Source organism: Protopterus annectens, chromosome 5.part1, assembly GCF_019279795.1.
Source record: "Protopterus annectens isolate FY-2018-M chromosome 5.part1, PAN1.0, whole genome shotgun sequence".
Taxonomy (NCBI): Eukaryota; Metazoa; Chordata; order Ceratodontiformes; family Protopteridae; genus Protopterus; species Protopterus annectens.
This window is the reverse complement of record NC_056736.1, coordinates 802149911-802170538: the sequence shown is the minus strand read 5'-3', so window position 1 is coordinate 802170538 and position 20628 is coordinate 802149911.

Genomic DNA, 20628 nt, shown 5'->3' with positions numbered 1-20628 from the left:
ATTATCAATATCTCTCTTAACATCTTCAGATGTCAGCATTATTTGAAGAACAGTAAATCTGCATGGTTTGGTACTGCTCTTTTCAGTACCAGCAGGGCTGAACTACTGTAGTATTACTTTTTAGCAAAATGTCATTGTAGGGCTTGCAGTTTTAAAACACAATATTTAGTAGTATGGATTTACAAATAACCTATTCTAATTTATGTTAATGTTGTGTGTGATCTTTAGCAGCACAGATATTACCACACCTAGTTTTGCTCCACAAAGAACCGTTTTAAAGCCTTCAAGAAAACATCAGTGAAACATCCACTGGTTTAAAACTGAAAGAAAGTAGGGTCCTTCTAAGGAATATTTTGTTTAGAATGCAGCAAAAAAGAAGTTAAATACTTACCATAACGTTCCACCTGTGTTGTCTGTCTTCATTTATCCTTGACAGATGGGTCTCGTTCTTATATCGGAACCAACTCAGCCATTACTACAGATTGCTCCAGCCAAAAATTTTTGAGCTTCACCTCTACCTACAATCTCTCTCACAATTACCTTGGATAGAGTTTGCAGAAATGTATATAAATACACACACACACACACACACACACACACACACACACACACACACACACACACACACACACACACACACACACACACAAACACACACACTAGAAAGGAAGCCCAAATGTAAGCCATATCTAATGTGTTTGAAAATAATCCACTCCACCAAAACATCTTTGAAGGTTGGAGGATGGAGAGGGGAGGAGTCAAGGATAAATGAAGATAGACAACACAGATAGAACATTATGGTAAGTACATAACATCTTTATCCGATGTTGTCAATCTTCATTTTATACTTGACAGATGGGAAAGAGTCCCCAGCTACCTAAAATCTTGGATGGGCTCACTGTAGTATATTCCTGAGCACCATCAAACCAAAGGATGCTCTTCCCCTAGAGACCAAGTCCAATTTGTAATCAGTAATAAAAGTATGGGGAGAAGCCCAAGTAGCTGCTGCACATATATATTCCATCAAAGCTCTAGATTGAAAAACTGCAGAGGTGGCTACAGATCTTGTAACTTTCACAATCCTAGTCAAGGTTAATTTATTCTTATCATAAATAAAAGAATGCAGTCTTTCAGACATTTAGCCAGAGTTATCTTGCTGACTGGCTTCCCAACTTTACACTGGAAAAGGAAACAAAAGTTGATTTGATTTTCAAATATCTTTTGTTCTGTGAAGATAGAAAAGTAATTTTCTATGAACAACAAGTACATGAAGTAAATGTAAGGAATACTCACCTTTGCTGAAAAAAATGTGGAAAAAAATGGTAAATTAATCATTTGATTGATGTTAGACTCTGAGTCTCCCTTGGGTAGAAAGGAGGGGTTTGTTCATAAAAGAAACTCTATCCCTGTGAAAAATCAGATAAGGGGGTTCAGATGACAAGGCCTGGATCTCTGAAATCCTTCGAGCAAAGGTAGTGGCTACCAAAAACAGTGTCTTCCAAGACAAAAACTTCAGATTACATTCCACAGAGGACTCAAAAAGAGAATGTATTATGGCCTGCAACACAAAAGTTTAGACCACAAGAAAGGGGTTTCAACAAAAGCATACATCTTAGAAATTATTTATAAAGTGTATGAAAGGCTAAAGAATGTTCTTCTAAGCCATCGTGCAAATTAGAAATTGCAGCTAATTGAAATCTGATGGTAGAAGGAGAAGCTCCAGCATGGAAAAAAAGAGGCTAAAAAGTCTATAATATGCTTATAGAAGCAGAAATGGGATTAATATGTTTTTCATGGGCCCAAATGGTACATTTTGTGAGTGGAAGGTTTATGAGCTGACAAGAGAATGTGGCATACTTGGGAGGAAATATTAGGATGCCTGGCAACTAATGGAATTGGAGGAACCACTGTCAGCTTGAGGTTCAAAATGTCTGGGAGGACAAGTTTGTTTGGATGGGACAGGAGTTCTCAAACTGGGACCAAAATCCTGGGTTGCTGAATCAGGCAAGGCCAAATGAAGATGAACCAAATCTGTCAAGGCCAAAATGGTGCAATGAGGATCACTGTGTTTTTCAACCTGAGCACTTTCTGTAAGAATTTCAGAATTAGATGTATCAGGGGAAAGGCATACAGGATACTGGGGAGCCAACTGTGGAGGAGAACATCTCTGGGTGACTTCCCCAGAGGGGGAATCAGGGTGAAGTAATTGCTACACTTGTTGTTTAGGAAAGAAGCAAACAGGTCATAGCAAGATCGACCCCATTGATGGAGGATCATTTTCTCTATGTTTGGATTGAGAGACCACTCCTGAGGCTGAAGGATACATCTGCTCACCTTGTCCACAATCACACTGAAACTCCCTGGAATGTGCATTGCTATTAGAAAGAGGAGATCGCCCACTGCCACACTCTGAGGACTTCTTGACAAAAAGGGTAAGTCTTAGTTCCTCCCTGCTTGTTGATGTACCAAACTACTGATGTATTATCTATTTAGCCATAGGCAAGACTGCTCTGCAAATTGTAGCATGTTACAGGCCACCCTCACAAACTCAGGAACCTCACATGGCCTTCCTGAAAACACTAGAGGGGATAAATGTATCACCAAACACCATCATACTAGGTGACTTCAATTACCCTAATATAGACTGGGAACACTACTCAAGCCCAAACACCCTAGCCCAAAAGTTCCTGGAATTCATAAACTCAAATGCCATGGAACAACTAGTCACCATCCCCACAAGAGGAGAAAACATACTTGATCTCATCATCACGAACATGGGAGCACAATGTTCAACACCAGAAGTATACCCCTCACTGGTGAGATCAGATCACAACTAATCTCGCTGGAGGTCCTCATCCCACCCCCACCTGAAATAAAAAAGACCACAGTAAAGAACTTCTCGAAAGCCGACTTCACACTTCTAAAGACTAGTGTGGTCTCCTTTAAGTCCCCCGAGCCGGCGGAAAACAGTACTCAAGCCGCTGAATCACTTACAAATGCCTTCTACCAGCACCTGCAGGACTGCATGGATAAGGCAATCCCAAGCAAAACAAAGACTCTTTGTACCAAAGGCAAGCGCCCAGTCTGGTGGACCCCAGCCATAAACAAACTCTACAACAAAAGGAGGAAGCTACTACAAGATAGAGCAAAATCCTTAAAAGGTAAGACACCCTTGATCACTATAAGTAAAAAACTAAGAGCTCTCATAAAATCATCCAAAGCAAATTTTGAGAGAAAAATAGCTAAAGACTCAAAAGACAATCATAAGGCCTTCTTTAGCTATGTTAGAAACCTGGGAGGAAACTCCCAGATATGCTCAGAACTAGTTCAAAATGATGTGGAGATTACTGATCCTACAGACATTGCCAACATACTGGCTGACAGGTTCAGTGCAAACTTCTCCCCCCCCTCCCCGGCAAAAGGAGAGATATCTATACCAAGCGATTGCAGCCCCCCAAACATCTCCAACGCCCAAGTGAGAGCTGCTCTCTCCAAAGCAAAAAACACAGCATCCATGGGACCTGATGGTGTCCCCGGCTGTGTGCTCCACGTAACTCAATGAGGAATTAAACCCACAGCTAGGACAGCTGTTTAATCATAGTCTTACCTCTGGATACGCACTCCAGGAGTGGCGACTGCAACTGTGGTCCCACTTCACAAAGGCGGTGCCTCCACCGACCCTGGAAATTACCGCCCATTAGCTTGACAAGCCTTATCTGCAAAGCCATGGAGAGGATCATAATGGACCTCATAAATAAAGACATAGGGAATTTGCAGACTTTGGATCCATCCCAGTTTGGCTTTGTCAAAGGCAGATCATGCCTTCTAAACTTGGTTGACTTTTTTGAAACAGTCACCAAAGCCATTGATGAGGGAAAGGCAGTCCATACAGCCTACCTCAATCTGGCGAAGGCCTTCGATACAATACCCCACTCGGGTATCATTGAAAAACTCATCAGCTTAAATGTTAACCCATACATCACAAGATGGGTTGCAAACTGGCTGAGTGACAGAACCCACAGGGTCAGAGTTGCTGGCGCCATGTCAGACTCAAAGCCTGTCACAAGTGGTGTACCACAGGGCTCAGTCCTGGGCCCACTCTTGTTTGGCATCTACTTTTCCAAGTACAAGCAAACACAGGAGGGTTATGGCTGACAAAGTTTGCAGATGACTGCAAACTGGGCCATAGTAGAAAACACATCTGACACAGATATCCTTCAGAAGGGTCTCACAGAAACGGATAACTGGTGCCAGAGCCATGGCCTAAAGTTAAATGCCAAAAAATGCATAGTCATACCCTTCGGGAAAAACAAGGATACCCCTAGCTACCAAATAGGTGGCAATCCACTGAGCACAGAAGAAGTTATCAGGGACCTGGGGACCCAGGTTGATAGTAGTCTGTCATTCGACACCCATGTAGCTAAAGTAGTTAGGAAGACCTTCTACATTGCCCACATTATCATGAAGGGATTCTCATCTAGATCAAGGGAGGTCATAGTCTCCCTATACTCATCACTCATCAGACCAATGATTGAGTACAATGCCCCATTCGGAATGTATCTGACCCGACACTTGCAGCAGCTGGAGAGGCCACAAAAGTTCCTCACCAAAAGGATAAAGGGTCTCAAACATCTGTCCTATGCTGCCCGACTGAAAGAACTCCAGCTCTATTCAGTCGCTTACCGCTTGCTCAAAGGTGACCTTTGCCTAACATACAAGGCCATGTCAAACCCAGATTTGATGAATATGCTTCACCTCAAAAAATCTAGATCCACCAGAGCCACAAGGGCGGGAGACTTAAACCTTGACACGGCTATTAATAGGACGTGCTGGAGGGATAGATTCATCACCCAAAGACTCCCTATGCTGTGGAATAAAATCCCGGTATATGTGAGGCAGAGCACCTCGCTGGCCTTGTTCAAGAGAAATCTTGACCAATGGATGGGAGATCGCAGATATACCCCAGGGATTACCTCAGTGTCACTGCTCAACAGAGGCACAGCAAAATAATGGGTATAGTTCCCCATACTAAAGGGGTGGCGTAAGCCACAAAACTATGGGCTAGGCTTGTAAATGCCCTCGGGCAGATAGCCTAGTATGAACCTATGAACCTATGAACCTATGAACCTATTTGAATTGCAATTGTCCCCTGAGGAAAAGCTGTCTGAAAGGCCTGCAACATTAAAAGCACCACTCTTAGCTCCAGGACATTGATGTGCAAGTTGGCCTGTAATGGGGGACCAAGTCCCTTGGACAGTCTTGCCCAGAAAATGCCCTCCCCCATCTGGGAGGCATCTGTGGTCACTATGGCTATGGGCTCTGGAAGAACAATGGGGAAACTGCAGAGAATTTGTTCAGAATCCATCCACCAAAGAAGATCCGTCTTGCAATAACTGGTGATCAGAATTTGGTCTGACAAGGGTATGGTGAAGGATAGACCACTGAGAAGCTAGTAGCCATTGCATAATTCTTGTATTGAACCTGGCTAGAGGTACTAGAGTTATTGATGCTGTCATCAAACCTAGAGTTTGCAAAACTAGTCAAGCAGCAACCCTCCTGCTGCAGATTATTTTTTGTACTTGTACCATAATCCTTTGAAGCCTCTCTGGAGGAAGGGATGCTATAGCTGTCTCCATATTTAGTACAGCCTCTATGAATTCAAAATTTTGCATTGGGAACAAATGTGATTTCTCAACATTTACTGTAATCCTCAGATGGGCACAGATATTGAGAGTGTAATCTCTGTCTACTATTAACAGATGCCTGGTTGAAACAGTTATGATTCAGACATCCAAATACAGAAACACCCTAAATCCTTGCAGTTTCAAGTGAGCTGCTACTACTGCCATGCATTTGGTGAACAACCTGGGGACTGTGGTGAGACCAAAGGGCAGTACTCTGAATTGGTAATGTCTGGCTCCCAGACAGAACTGGAGGAACTTCCTGGAGCATTTGTCCATTTTTATGTGGTAATACACATCTTGGAGATCTATCAAACACATCCAGTTGTCTTTCTTCAGAAAGGGAAGAATTGACAGTACTGTGACCATCTGGAACTTTGCTTGATGAATTGGTTTGTTCAGCAAGCTGAGATCCAAAATTGGTCTCCAGTCTCTTGTCTTTTTTGGCACTAAAAAGAATATTGAGTAGGTTCCAGATCCCTTCTGGTCAGGCAGGACGTCTTGGATGACTCTTTTGTCCAGCAGTTTTTGAATTTCTTGTACTGATGAATCCCTCTGATTGGGTGTAACATCAGGGATTTTCTTGTGTACAGGGGAGGATGAGAAAAGGAAATGAAATAGCCTATGTATAAGATTTGTTGCATCCAGGAATCTGTTGTTATGCTTAGCCAGGCATTTATGTGCAAGGGCAGACATTCCCTGATTGCCTCCAGAGGAAGACAATCTGGCCTCCATTCAGGACCACTGAAAGAGGGCTTCCCTGGAAAGGAATCCTTGAAGTCCTGGTTTTGTGAACCACCTCTGCAGTAAGGGTGGTGTCTTCCATTTGATTCCTCCCTCTGCCCTTGGGGGAAGTACCTCCACGTGAGTTTTGGAAAGGCCTTTGGGATTTTTTGAACCACATTTTTCCACTAATCTTCTGGTTCCTAGAAAAGTACCTTTGGGGGGGGGGTGGAGAAAAGTATGCTCACAACAGAAAAGGTCTTAACATCCTTCTCACACCTGGATAAAGTGTCTTTCACTTTAGGGCCAAACAAGGATGTTCTGTCAAAGGGAGCATTGATTAAAGAAGACTTGAATGGTTTTACAAAGTCACATAGGTGCATCCAGGTCAGTATCCTTATGGGTACACCTGTACCCAATACTTTGGAAGTCCCTTCAGCTGTATGTGCAGTTAGCCTTATGGATGAATTAGACACAGATTCCAGGGTGGCTAGCTGGGAAGCCACTTTCTCTTGGACTCCCTAAGCTACAGCTACAATCAGTGTATCTGACAATTCCTTAATCAGATCCCACTGAAGTCTTGTAAAGTGTGCCAAGAATATCAAAGACCTTATAGCGAAGGTTGATGTAGCATAGACCCGCTTCTAAATCTGTCCATAGCCGTAGACTCCATGTTTGTTGGATGGACAGATGAACTCTCCTCAGCAATTTCCTTTTCAATGGTGTCCACTACAACCATGGCATCTACACCTAGCCCCTTGGCCCAGAACTGTTTAGCTTCTGGGACAGATAATATTTTATCAGGTCTCTTAGGAATGGGTCCAGTTGTGTACAGAGTCCTTCATGCCCACTGTGAAATCAACTGAATAAGTCCATCAGTGGGTGGGGTCACCCAAGAGATAGATGGGTGAGTGCCAAAAGCCTGCAGGCAAACAGATTCCTCTGAGGAAAGGTTTTGAGACTTCCAGCCCCTCCATTGTTTTAAAATTCCTAAGATGTCTCCAAAGGAGACATCTTCAGGTTGTGACCATGGAGACCCTTCTCCTTATCAAAATCTATGTCCTTGGTGACTGATTCCTGGAGGGAATCCAAAGTGCTTCCTCTTGCACTTCTTTTTCAGAGGGACCTCCTCAGGGGGATAATCTGGGGAGGTGTCGAAAAATCTTGTACAGTACCAGGATAATTCTTAATATCTGCTGTTACTTACCCTACATATCGGAAGACATACTCTTTCACCTTTATATCTCCTGCTCATAGTAATTGCTCTCCTTTGTAATTTCCTGGTGCAAAACACTTAATTCATTCCAGTTTTGTGTATTTCTTGTAATTATCATATTATGTTTTCTAACTCAAGATATTCATATATAATGTTTATTATGTATTTTCTGAATCCCATCTTGCATTACTCTATTCCAATAATTATTGCATTTACTCTGCTTTAACATTTCCTAATGTTTTTTCTATGTGCATTTTTTGTTTGGAGATTTGTTTTCTTCCTGGGTCTTCACTGAAAACGGGTTATTTGGCCCAGTCAGACATTACCTGGTTCACAAAATAAATAAATAAATAAATAAATAAAAATGACAGAATCTGAGTCTGAGAAGCCTGACACTTCATCGCCCACTGTCCCAGTGCAGAGGCAGGTGGAATAATAGAGCTAAAGGGGGTAGCTGTTCTGAGAGGGAAGGTACCAAATGAGTCATCATAAGTGAGTGGGCCCTCACCATTACCTCGAAGGCTGGCCCCCTGAAGAGGGAAGGGAGCTCAGAACCAAGTTAGAATGCCTCAGGACTGAGGTCACTCACTGCTCCAAAGAACTGATCCTTGAGACGGAAGCCAGTGCCGAACAAACTCGAGTCAAACCCCCAAGGAGCAGGGATGGCTCTGAAAAATATGGAGTAGTCCTGGCCCCTGGACCTGACAGAGTAGCTGCTGCTCAGAGAGGTCTCTGGTTCTGAAGCCACTGAAAAGCTCAGGGGGATTACCAGTTCAGAAGATGTAAAGATCTCAGGAATCAGTGCAGTTAGTGCCGGGAGATCCACATTAGATGACTCTAAGACCTCAGAAGAGGTTAGATGAGGAGTGGTTAATGGAGTAAATGAAGGCTTGGTTCCAAGACCCAAATGGGTTGGAAATGAAAGGGGACCTGAAAGTTCTCTAGCCCACAAGATTTTATTCATTCACCAGCCTCTCCACATTGAGTTCAGACAAACCTTTGGTGGAGTAGCTAGATGAAATTGAAGGAGACTTAGACCTCTGCAGAAAAACTTCTGGAAGTTCTCCAGAGAAAGGATCACATGAAGGTGAATAAGATGTTCTTGGAAAAATTTGTTTTGTCACGGTAAGTGAAGCAGAAATTTTCGTCTTCAGCAGGGCCTTCCTTCTATAATGAAGGACTTGAGACAGCAGTCGATGCTGGAGTAGTTGTCAACACCAGTGGTTTAGATCTAGAGGCCTCCGGTTCTGAAAATAATTTCAGAACCAAGGGTTTCAATTTCTTATGCCTTGGAATAGGTGGAGAGGTCAGAACCATGAGTCTTCTCTTTTTTCCCTGTGTCCAATGAAGATGAGTAAGAAGGAGAAGAAACATCAGTTTGTGCTTTGTTGGCAGTAGATAATGCTTCACTAAAAGCTGAGGGAATTAAGCCTTTTAAAATAAGTTTATTGTGTCTTTCAACAAGGGCTCGATGACTGAACCCATGACATATGCTGCAGTCCTCTTGCAAATGAATGGGACTCAAGCAATATACAAAAAGGGAATGGAAGTCAGGCGATGGAATTTTGTGGTCTCACTTCTGGCATTTTTTAAAGCCAAAGGGGCCTTATCCTTCTCAGCCATGTCAACAAGAAGAAATATGTCTGGAAGACATCAACTTACACTCACACTCTCACAGAAAGTACAAGATACTAGGAGAGTGGAATGGCAATCAACCTGCAAAGAAAGAAAGAAATATTAAGAGAGAGGGAGGGCAGGTTATCAGTGATGATAGTTAAGGAAAATACGCTAATGTGTAAGGGGAAAGAATATTAACAACGATATTTTAAAGTTACACAATGTGTAAGAAAAAATATTACATTATAAGGAGCGATTAAGTAGAAAGACAGAAATAGAGAGAAATTTCTGAGAAATAAGTAGAAAGAAAGAAATAGAAATCTTTAAGAAATAAATGAAAAAATTTACCTACACCCACTGAAACTAGAGACCACTGGCAAAACATGACCATTTTGGAAATGCAGCAAACGAGATCTGTGGTAATTGTGAAAGAAGGGATTGATGGTAGAGGTGAAGCTTGAGAGTTTTTGGCTAGTGCAAGCTGTTATAATGGCTGAGTCAGTTCCAATATCAGAATCTGCCCCATCTGTCAAGAATAAAATGAAGATTGACAACATCAGATCTGACATTCTGTTTGATTATCAGTTATGGATACCGATGACCATCCACCACTCCTTGATAAATTATCTGGTTAGTAATTTCTCACAGGATGTAGTTATAGTTGATAATTTTCTTCTAAAATGTTCATTTTATTTAGTCCAGTACGTTAGCCTTATAGGAACAGGAATTTGGTTGGAAGTATTTTTTCCTAGGCATATATTTTTTGCTCATTTATTAACAAAACTATATGCCATTAATGACTGGCAATAATGTAAAAAGTACTAACAAAAAAAAACTAGCTAAAATCCTTTCTCCTAACCTCTTGTTGCATGACAATAAAATAAAATAAATATACAAAATCACTTAAACATGATATCCCAATGAAAAATAGCTTAAAAGATAAATGTGCTTAGTCTACACCATTCCTTGTTTAAGCTAAGTAATATTAGAAAATGCAAACCATTAGACATAGGACCAAATTCAGAAAAGTTACCAAGAGCAGTGAGTCCTTCCCCCTTCCATACCCATTTATGATTCACAGACACCAGTGCTGTATCACAAAGATGTTCAGCAGCATGCTAGTCTGTCTCTGTGAATTACCACAGATGTTATTCAGGCATTGCAGGGGAGCAGCCTATTTTAATTAGTCATGTGGTCTCCCCTAGAAATGTCTGTAGTAAGGCATTTATCCAGCTGAACAATTCAAAGAATGTCGTAGCTAAATGACCTTGACCGGCATTGTTAAGGAATATGGCCATTACTTCCAAATGGTGGAATCATGTTAGAGGTAGTGCTGGAGAGTTTAGCAGCAAAGTATTAAAATGGCACATGGATGGTTGCATGCAGATGGATGAGAGGCCTTAGGTGCATGTGTGTATGTGTGTGTGTGTGTGTGTGTGTGTGTGTGTGTGTGTGTGTGTGTGTGTGTGTGTGTGTGTGTGTGTGTGTGTGTGTGTGTGTGTGTGTGTGTGTGTGTGTGTGTCTGTGTAGGCGAATGTGTGAGTGCAACCATCAGGTACAGTCACTTCACAATGGAGGGACTGTGTGTGTGTGTGTGTGTGTGTGTGTGTGTATGTGTGTGTGTGTGTGTGTGTGTGTGTGTGTGTGTGTGTGTGTGTGTGTGTGTGTGTGTGTGGGTGTGTGTGTATGTGTGTCTGTGTAGGTGAATGTATGAATGCAACCATCAGGTACAGTCACTTCACAATGGAGGGACTGTGTGTGTGTGTGTGTGTGTGTGTGTGTGTGTGTGTGTGTGTGTGTGTGTGTGTGTGTGTGTGTGTGCATCAATGCATGGATGTGTAAATGTGTGTGTAGGGTTGGTTGGGGGCTGTCATGCCTCCACACTTCCCTAGACTAACAATCCGATCCTGTAATAATGGGGGAGGGCATTAGACATCAGTGATACTCTTTATATTGTGCCATAAAGGCACTTAAAAAAGACAATAGAATACATTTTATACCGTGCAGATGTGGGATGGCCAAAAAATACTAGACCCCAGGGATACTCTTTGTATTTTGCACTCTAAAGACACTTAATATGATTCAAATCTCAGCATTACCAAGCAGATCTTTAGTACAGCTTTAGTTCTCTGCACTACTACTATATACCAGGAATATGCTCTACATATTACCTTAATTCAGTTAAATATGTTACATAAAACATGGGGACAAAGCTTTTAAGCTTTTACTTTTGACACAGGTAGAAGCTCATTACAAAGCCGGAGATTGAAACATATCTCTCCAGTGTACCTCATTATGAGGAACTTTCCTTATTTGGGGTCTTAAAAAGTCCACATTTTTTTAAGTTCCACATTGAAAGGTATCTGCCATGCACTGAGTGTTAGGAATTTATTTAACAAATTTCCATAGAAAATATAACCGAATTATATTAATTCATGAAAAGAATATTTTATAAGTAAAAAATACCATATTTTAACCATAATATGAGCTTCCTAGTTGAAGTTTTTAGTAAGCTGTTAGTAAGTGTTGCATGTTTTCATAGTTTCATAGTATAGTACTAGGCTATCTGCCCTGGGACATTTGTAAGCCTAGCCATAGTGATGTGGCTTTTGCCACCCCATGCAATGGTGCAAAAATGTACAGAATAAATCTAGAATACTGTGCCTCTGTCTAGTAGTGACACAATGAAGGTCCCCTTATATAATAGAATTAGTTTACTGTGCCCCTGTCTAGCAGTGACCCAGATGTGACCCCTGGGGTAAATTATCGATCTCCAATCCACTCATCAAGATTCCTCTTGAAGAGAGTTAGTGAGGGGCTCTGCCTAATACGAACTGGGATCCTATTCCAAAGCATGGGAAGCCTTTGGGTTATGAATCTATCCCTCCAGCATGTCCTATTCATACTTGTGCCAAGGTTTAAGTCTTTAGCTCTCGTGGTCCTGATGGATTTGGATTTTTTGAGGTGGAGCATGTCCATCAAATCCTGATTGGACATGGCCTTGTACGTCAGGCAGAGATCACCCCTGAGCAGGCGGTATGCCACTGAATAGAGCTGAAGTTTCTTTAGTCTGGTGGAATAGGACATATGTTGGAGACCCTTGATCCTTTTGGTGAGGTACTTCTGTGGTCTCTCCAGCTGTTGCAAGTGCCGGTTGAGGTACATACCAAATGGGGCATTGTACTCAATCATGGGTCTGATGAGAGAGGAATATAAGGGTACAATGACATCCTTGGATCTGGATGTGAATCCCTTCATGATAAGGTGTGCAAGGTAGAATGTTTTTCTAACCACTTTGGCAACGTGGGTGTCAAATGAGAGGTCGCTGTCTACTTGGGTCCCTAGGTCTCTGATTACTTTTTCCATACTCAGTGGGTTGCTGTCTATGTGATAATTTGTGGGTATTTTGTTTTTTCCAAAAGGGATGACTATACATTTTTTGGCATTTAGTTTAAGGCCGTGACTACGGCACCAGTTGTCCATTTCAGTGAGGCCTTTTTGTAGGATGTGTGTGTCAGCTGGTGTATCGACTATGGCACCTAGTTTGCAGTCATCTGTGAACTTTGTCAGCCACAGCCCTCCCATGTTTGCTTTAACATCTGAGAAATAAATGCCGAACAAGAGGGGTCCCAGGACAGATCCCTGTGGGACACCACTTGTGACTGGCTTTGAGTCTGACATTGCTCCAGCGATTTTAACTTTATGGGTTCTGTCCTTTAGCCAGTTTGCAACCCATCTAGTGACATAGGGGTTTACTTTTAAGCTGTTTAGCTTATCTATGATGCCTGAGTGGGGTATTGTGTCGAAGGCCTTAGCCAAGTCCAGGTATGCTGTATGGACTGCTTTGCCCTCATCAATGGCTCTAGTGACTGTTTCGAAAAAGTCAACCAGGTTTAAAAGGCAGGATCTGCCCTTCACAAAGCCGAACTGGGTGGGGTCAAGTGTCTGTAGGTCCACTATGTCTCTGTTTATGAGTTCCATAATGATTATTTCCATAGCTTTGCAGACCAGGCTAGTTAAGCTTATGGGGCGGTAGTTTCCAGGGTCTGTAGAGGCACCCCCCTTGTGGAGTGGGACCACTGTTGCTGTACGCCAGTGTACAGGTACATAACCCAAAGTAAGGCTAAGATTAAATAGCATTTTTATGTGTGGGTTTAGCTCCTCTTGGAGTTCTCATAACACGCACCCCGGGATACCGTCAGGTCCCATTGATGCTGTGTTTTTTGCTTTGTTTAGGGTGTTTCTCACTTGGACATCTGAGATGACAGGGAGATTACATTCAGCTGGGATAAGTATTTCTTCTTTTGGGGGTGAAGGAGGCGAGAAGTTTGCACTGAACCTGTCAGCCAGAATGTTAGCAATATCTGTGGGTTCAGTGTATTTTTTGTTGTTGTGAACCAACTCAGAGCATATCTGAGGGTTTCCACCCAGGTTTCTAACATAGCTGAAGAAGGCTTTGTGGTTATCTTTAGTGTCCTTAGCTATTTTTCTCTCAAAGTTTGCCTTGGATGTTTTTATGAGAGAACGTAGTTTTCTGCTAATGTTGATCAGAGACGTCTTCCCTTCATGGGATTTCGCTCTGACATGCACTTCCTTCCTTCTTTTGTTATACAATTTGTTTATGGCTGAGGTCCACCAGACAGGATGCTTACATTTGGTGGAGAGGGACTTGGATTTGTTTGGGATTGCATGATCCATGCATTCCTGGATATGTCCATAGAAAGCATTTGTGAAGGATTCGGCATTGCGGGATGTGGTATCTACTGGCACAGTGGGCTTAAAGGGTACCATCTCCTTCTTAAGAAGAGTGAAGTCTGCTTTTGAGAAGTTTTTCACTGTGGTCTTTTGTGCTGGGGGTGGAAGTGGGATATGTATATCCAGGGTGATTAGTTTGTGGTCAGATCTCACTAGTGAGGGGTATACTTCCGGTGTGGAGCATTTTGTCCCCATGTTTGTGATGATCAGGTCTAGTATATTTTCTCCCCTAGTGGGAGAGGTGACTAGTTGTTCCAGTGCATTTGAATTTATGAATTCCAGAAACCTTTGAGCTAGGGTATTAGGGCTAGAATAATGTACCCAATCTATGTTTGGGTAGTTGAAGTCTCCCAGTATGATGGTATTTTAAAACAATATACAGGAAACAGCCCCAATACTAAATAGACACACCGTAAAAAGAAAATGACTGGGTCAAAATAGTAGGGTCTAACCATTGTAGTGCAGTTCACTTGATGAAAGAACACTGTCTCTTCCAAAGTATGAAAACATATTTAATCCATAAAAAGTAGTAAGCACTTTCAGACATGTCTGAGGAAGCGTAGGTGAACCTACGCGAAAGCGCTTACTACTTTTTATGGATTAAATACGTTTTCATACTTTGGAGAAGTTGCAAGTGTGTTCTTTCATCAAGTGAACTTTGGTCAGCTATGTTTTGAGTTTTGGAGACGCTGTGAGTGCCTTGTTTGAATATTTTTTCCTACTGGGTACACTACGTGGTTAGACCACCGTATTTTGCTACCAGTATGATGGTATTTTGTGATACATTCATATCCTCCAATGTCTTCAGGAAGGCTGAGTGGGGTTCTTGAGATTGGGAGGGTGGTCTGTAACATGCTACCAGTTGTATAGCAGTTTTGCCTATGGTTAGTTGCACCTGTATGGTCTCTGTTGCTTCATGTGTTGCTACTAACCTGGAGGTGTGGGTGTCCTTTATGAATATGGACACTCCTCCTTTGTGGTTCGCCCGGTTTTGGGGCAAAAGCATGATACGAGGTATAGCCTGGTAGCGCTGGGGTGCTCTCAGGAGCCTTGAACCAGATTTCAGTCACTGCACAGACGTCGATGTTCTCCATGCTGAGGAGTGCATCAAGTGCCTGCATCTTGAGATTTAGACTTCTGGCTGAGCAGCATTACCCTTAGTTTTTTCCATTTTCGCTTTCTAAGGAGGTGGGTTTGTCTTTGAGCCTTGCCTAAAAAGGCATTATGGGGTGGCAAGAGCCTTAGCCAATATCCGAAGCCCAGTGGTGACAGGTGTAAGCCATCCCTTGAAGCAGCGTGGCTTGTCCAACATATCATCTCAGGCAGACAGATATTGGATCCCCTTAGAATGACACCAGTACTCGAGCCAATTGTTAAAGCTAATCATCTTGTCTTTGTATTGTGGTATCATTCTTGGTGAGGGCAAGATGCTGCTCAGGGTCAGGGTCATACCAGCCTGGGCTACATAATCGGAGAGCTCCTCTATGTCTCTTTCATGTAGTCCAGGGAGTATGCCTCAGGTCATTCACACCAGCATGGACAATGACGGAGTCATATTTGTACTTGCTTTGGAATGACCTGAGTGCGTGTTATGTGGCGGATCCTAGCCCCCGATAGACAGCTCACAGTCACCTTCTCCTTGTTCAGCCTGGTCAGTGGGACATCAATGTGTCTGACTATGGAGTCACCTATTACTAGTGTATCAGGCAAGGTGTTTGGCCTTAAGGGCTGCGATTGGTCGACACACTGATTTATTGAAGTATGTGTTGCATGTGTTTTGTTTTGAGGTGGTGGATTTTTGGATGTCTGCTTTGGGAGCCTCTGTTGTTTTGGTAAGTTTTTTATTAGAGCCTCCGGGTATGTCTTTGTGTTTTTATGTGTTTGGTTTGCAGTTGTGGTAGGTCTATGTGGGACTGGGATTGTTGTGTGTGTGGTTGCCATCTCCTCCTGTCTGGTCATGCCAGCCCTGAGTTGAGAGAGTTCAGCCTCCAGTTTGGCTATATAGTTGCATCTCTCACATGTAATTGTGTTTGTTGGGAGGAGGAGAGGGTTGTCTGTGTACATGAGACAATTGTAGCATTGTCTCAAGATGCCCAGATTGACCAGCTGAACTGGAGACGACGCCAGTAATCTACCACTCGACATGCTAGAACAGTATAAGGGGGTGGTATACCTTTAAGGGAGGTGGGTATTCACAGGGGTGGTAAGTAGATGTAGTGCTTTACTTAGTACGAGACTGCTTACTTAGTAGACAAGTATTGAGAAAAAGTGCTAGGCTTATAATACAGTGAGTAGTCTGGTTTTACTAAGAGTAGAGCTTCCTTAAGGGAAAATTTGAAAAACAGACTTGGCGGAGCCAGAAAAAGTTTAACCTTGTTTAACTGGTGCTGCACTATGCGCATGACCGCGCAAAGCCGTGCAAATGCGGATTTTAAGCAGTGAACAACAAAAGAGCTAGGAATGGTCCCAAACAACCAATTACTACAGCTTCTTGTGCTGAGGTCACTTCCCCCAAGGACAGGTAGGCTGCTCAAGGCTCCCCACTCCCACTGGTGAGCAAAGAAACTTCCTTCTATCCAAGTAAGGTAATGGACAACACAGGAACTACACCCAAGCCCAGAATACAGCAATGTCTGTAAACTGGTCTAAACTAGTCGAGGAAGGCGGGAAAACAAGGATTATTTTTTTGTTTTTTTGGTAGAAACACACAGAAAATGCAGAGACAGTGATAAATTAGTTACATAGGCTAGCACACTTTAGTGGGCAGCCTCCAAAGTTAAATTAAACACACAAACAAGCAAACTTTCGATCAAATTCGACTAAATGTAACTTTTAAGTGCAGATTTTAAAATAATGCAGCAATCAGTTAAAAAACAGTTCACGCTAGTTCAAAGTAAGCTACAGAAGCTATTTCCAGTGAAAAAAAAGCAAAGATACTTAAATCCAGAAGGTAGTCGCTTTTTCGAGTTCCTTGCTGCTAGGACCACTCTGTAAACCCACGTGGAGCTTGTCTGAGCAGTATAGCCAGAAGAAAATGCCCAGAGGCGGATTTTAAGCAGTGAACTACAAAAGAGCTAGGAATGGTCCCAAACAACCAATTACTACAGCTTCTTGTGCTGAGGTCACTTCCCCCAAGGACAGGTAGGCTGCTCAAGGCTCCCCACTCCCACTGGTGAGCAAAGAAACTTCCTTCTATCCAAGTAAGGTAATGGACAACACAGGAACTACACCACAGCACAGAATACAGCAATGCCTGTAAACTGGTCTAAACTAGTCGAGGAAGGCGGGAAAACAAGGATTATTTTTTTGTTTTTTTGTTTTTTGGTAGAAACACACAGAAAATGCAGAGACAGTGATACATTAGTTACACAGGCTAGCACACTGTAGTGGGCAGCCTCCACAGTTAAATTGAACAAACAAACAAACAAGCAAACTTTCGATCAAATTCCACTAAATGTAACTTTTAAGTGCAGATTTTAAAATAATGCAGCAATCAGTTAAAAAACAGTTCAGGCTAGTTCAAAGTAAGCTACAGAAGCTATTTCCAGTGGAAAAAAAGCAAAGATACTTAAATCCAGAAGGTAGTCGCTTTTTCGGGTTCCTTGCTGCTAGGACCACTCTGTAAACCCACATGGAGCTTGTCTGAGCAGTATAGCCAGAAAAAAATGCCCAGAGGCGGGTTTTAAGCAGTGAACTACAAAAGAGCTAGGAATGGTCCCAAACAACCAATTACTACAGCTTCTTGTGCTGAGGTCACTTCCCCCAAGGACAGGTAGGCTGCTCAAGGCTCCCCACTCCCACTGGTGAGCAAAGAAACTTCCTTCTATCCAAGTAAGGTAATGGACAACACAGGAACTACACCACAGCCCAGAATACAGCAATGCCTGTAAACTGGTCTAAACTAGTCGAGGAAGGCGGGAAAACAAGGATTATTTTTTGTTTTTTGGTAGAAACACACAGAAAATGCAGAGACAGTGATAAATTAGTTACACAGGCTAGCACACTTTAGTGGGCAGCCTCCACAGTTAAATTAAACAAACAAACAAGCAAACTTTCGATCAAATTCGACTAAATGTAACTTTTAAGTGCAGATTTTAAAATAATGCAGCAATCAGTTAAAAAACAGTTCACGCTAGTTCAAAGTAAGCTACAGAAGCTATTTCCAGTGAAAAAAAAGCAAAGATACTTAAATCCAGAAGGTAGTCGCTTTTTAGAATTCCTTGCTGCTAGGACCACTCTGTAAACCCACGTGGAGCTTGTCTGAGCAGTATAGCCAGAAAAAAAACACCCAGAGGCGGATTTTAAGCAGTGAACTACAAAAGAGGTAGGAATGGTCCCAAACAACCAATTACTACAGCTTCTTGTGCTGAGGTCACTTCCCCCAAGGACAGGTAGGCTGCTCAAGGCTCCCCACTCCCACTGGTGAGCAAAGAAACTTCCTTCTATCCAAGTAAGGTAATGGACAACACAGGAACTACACCACAGCCCAGAATACAGCAATGCCTGTAAACTGGTCTAAACTAGTCGAGGAAGGCGAGAAAACAAGGATTTTTTTGTTTTTTTGGTAGAAACACACAGAAAATGCAGAGACAGTGATAAATTAGTTACACAGGCTAGCACACTTTAGTGGGCAGCCTCCACAGTTAAATTAAACAAACAAACAAGCAAACTTTCGATCACATTCGACTGAATGTAACTTTTAAGTGCAGATTTTAAAATAATGCAGCAATCAGTTAAAAAAACTGTTCAGGCTAGTTCAAAGTAAGCTACAGAAGCTATTTCCAGTGAAAAAAAAGCAAAGATACTTAAATCCAGAAGGTAGTCGCTTTTTCGAGTTCATTGCTGCTAGGACCACTCTGTAAACCCACGTAGAGCTTGTCTGAGCAGTATAGCCAGAAAAAACGCCCAGAGGCGGGTTTTAAGCAGTGAACTACAAAAGAGCTAGGAATGGTCCCAAACAACCAATTACTACAGCTTCTTGTGCTGAGGTCACTTCCCCCAAGGACAGTTAGGCTGCTCAAGGCTCCCCACTCCCACTGGTGAGCAAAGAAACTTCCTTCTATCCAAGTAAGGTAATGGACAACACAGGAACTACACCACAGCCCAGAATACAGCAATGCCTGTAAACTGGTCTAAACTAGTCGAGGAAGGCGGGAAAACAAGGATTATTTTTTTGTTTTTTTTGGTAAAAACACACAGAAAATGCAGAGACAGTGATAAATTAGTTACACAGACTAGCACACTTTAGTGGGCAGCCTCCACAGTTAAATTAAACAAACAAACAAGCAATTTTTCCATATTATGAGATGGTAGAGCTCCTCATTTTGGGGACGGAAGGTTGAGAGTTATGGCTTGAAGGCTCAAAACTTTTTAAACTATAAGAAATATGAAACTCTTAATGCCTGGTGTTACTGATTGACTGTAATATCGAGTTAAAATTAACAGATCAGGGACAACATGAAGGAATGCTGAGAGATATGAGGGTGTGTCCATGTGGGGGAGGTTCCATACTTATAAAGGGCCATGCTAAAGACAAAACTTGAGGGAGCACTAGATGATGACAGGGATAATATTTAATTATTACTTGGAGTCTTTTAAAAAGTTAATAGAGAAACAGGCTTAGCATTACAATGAATTTTCAGATCAAGTAGATGTGTAAAACTCTAAGCTTTGCATTAGTGACTGACTGTAATCATCAGTGATTTACAAGGGGCATGAACATAATCAGGGATGATCTGTCAACTCAGGGACAGGTAAGATGTATTTTGATGTGCATGTGAGGTTTTATCTGAAGTTTTTCTGGTGCCCACGTCATGCATAGGCCACCAGTGGTACTTACAACAGGAAAATGCTGATTAAGACTTGTGTGGTAATTATCAGTGATTTGGAGACATGCAGATTAGCCAGTAATGACATCTGCAGCTAACATGTCTTCTTCTTTTGGCTTTTCCCAGTTAGGGATCACCACAGCAGATCACCTGTCTGCTCATGATTGGCAATTGAGTTTTATGGTGTCAAGTTGACAGCCCAACACCCAACCTTCCACAGAAGGCACCTACACAGACTCATGCCAGTTTAGAGTGTCCAATCCACCTACAACATGTCTTTGGGAGGAAACTGGAGCACCTGGAGGAAACCCATGCGACCACAGTCAGGACATGCAGACTCCGCACAGAACGCACCCCAGCCGAGGATTGAACCGGAGAACCTCTTGCTGTGAGGCGGCAACCCTAACCGCTGCACCACTGCGGCCACCCATTGTAGTTAATATGTCTCTAAGTCATATTTTCTATGACAATAGAAGCAGCTCCTTTTAGACTCTGTTCTTTTTTACTCACCATTGAATTCTTTCTGAATTTTATAGATATTGTTTATAAACCATATTTGGCCAAGCTGAAAATTACAACCTTAGGTACTGAATATGAATAAATATATTGCAACATTTAGCTTTTCATATTTACACAACTGATAACCAGATATTCTGCCAAATGTCAGACGCCATTGTCTGATAAAAAAGTATCCACCACTGAGTTAATAACACCACTGGATTAATAACATTGTTCCTGCACATATGAATGATCACATGTAGATTAAAGTAGATGTGCTGCGGCTATGATCAACATAGCCTCAGTCAAG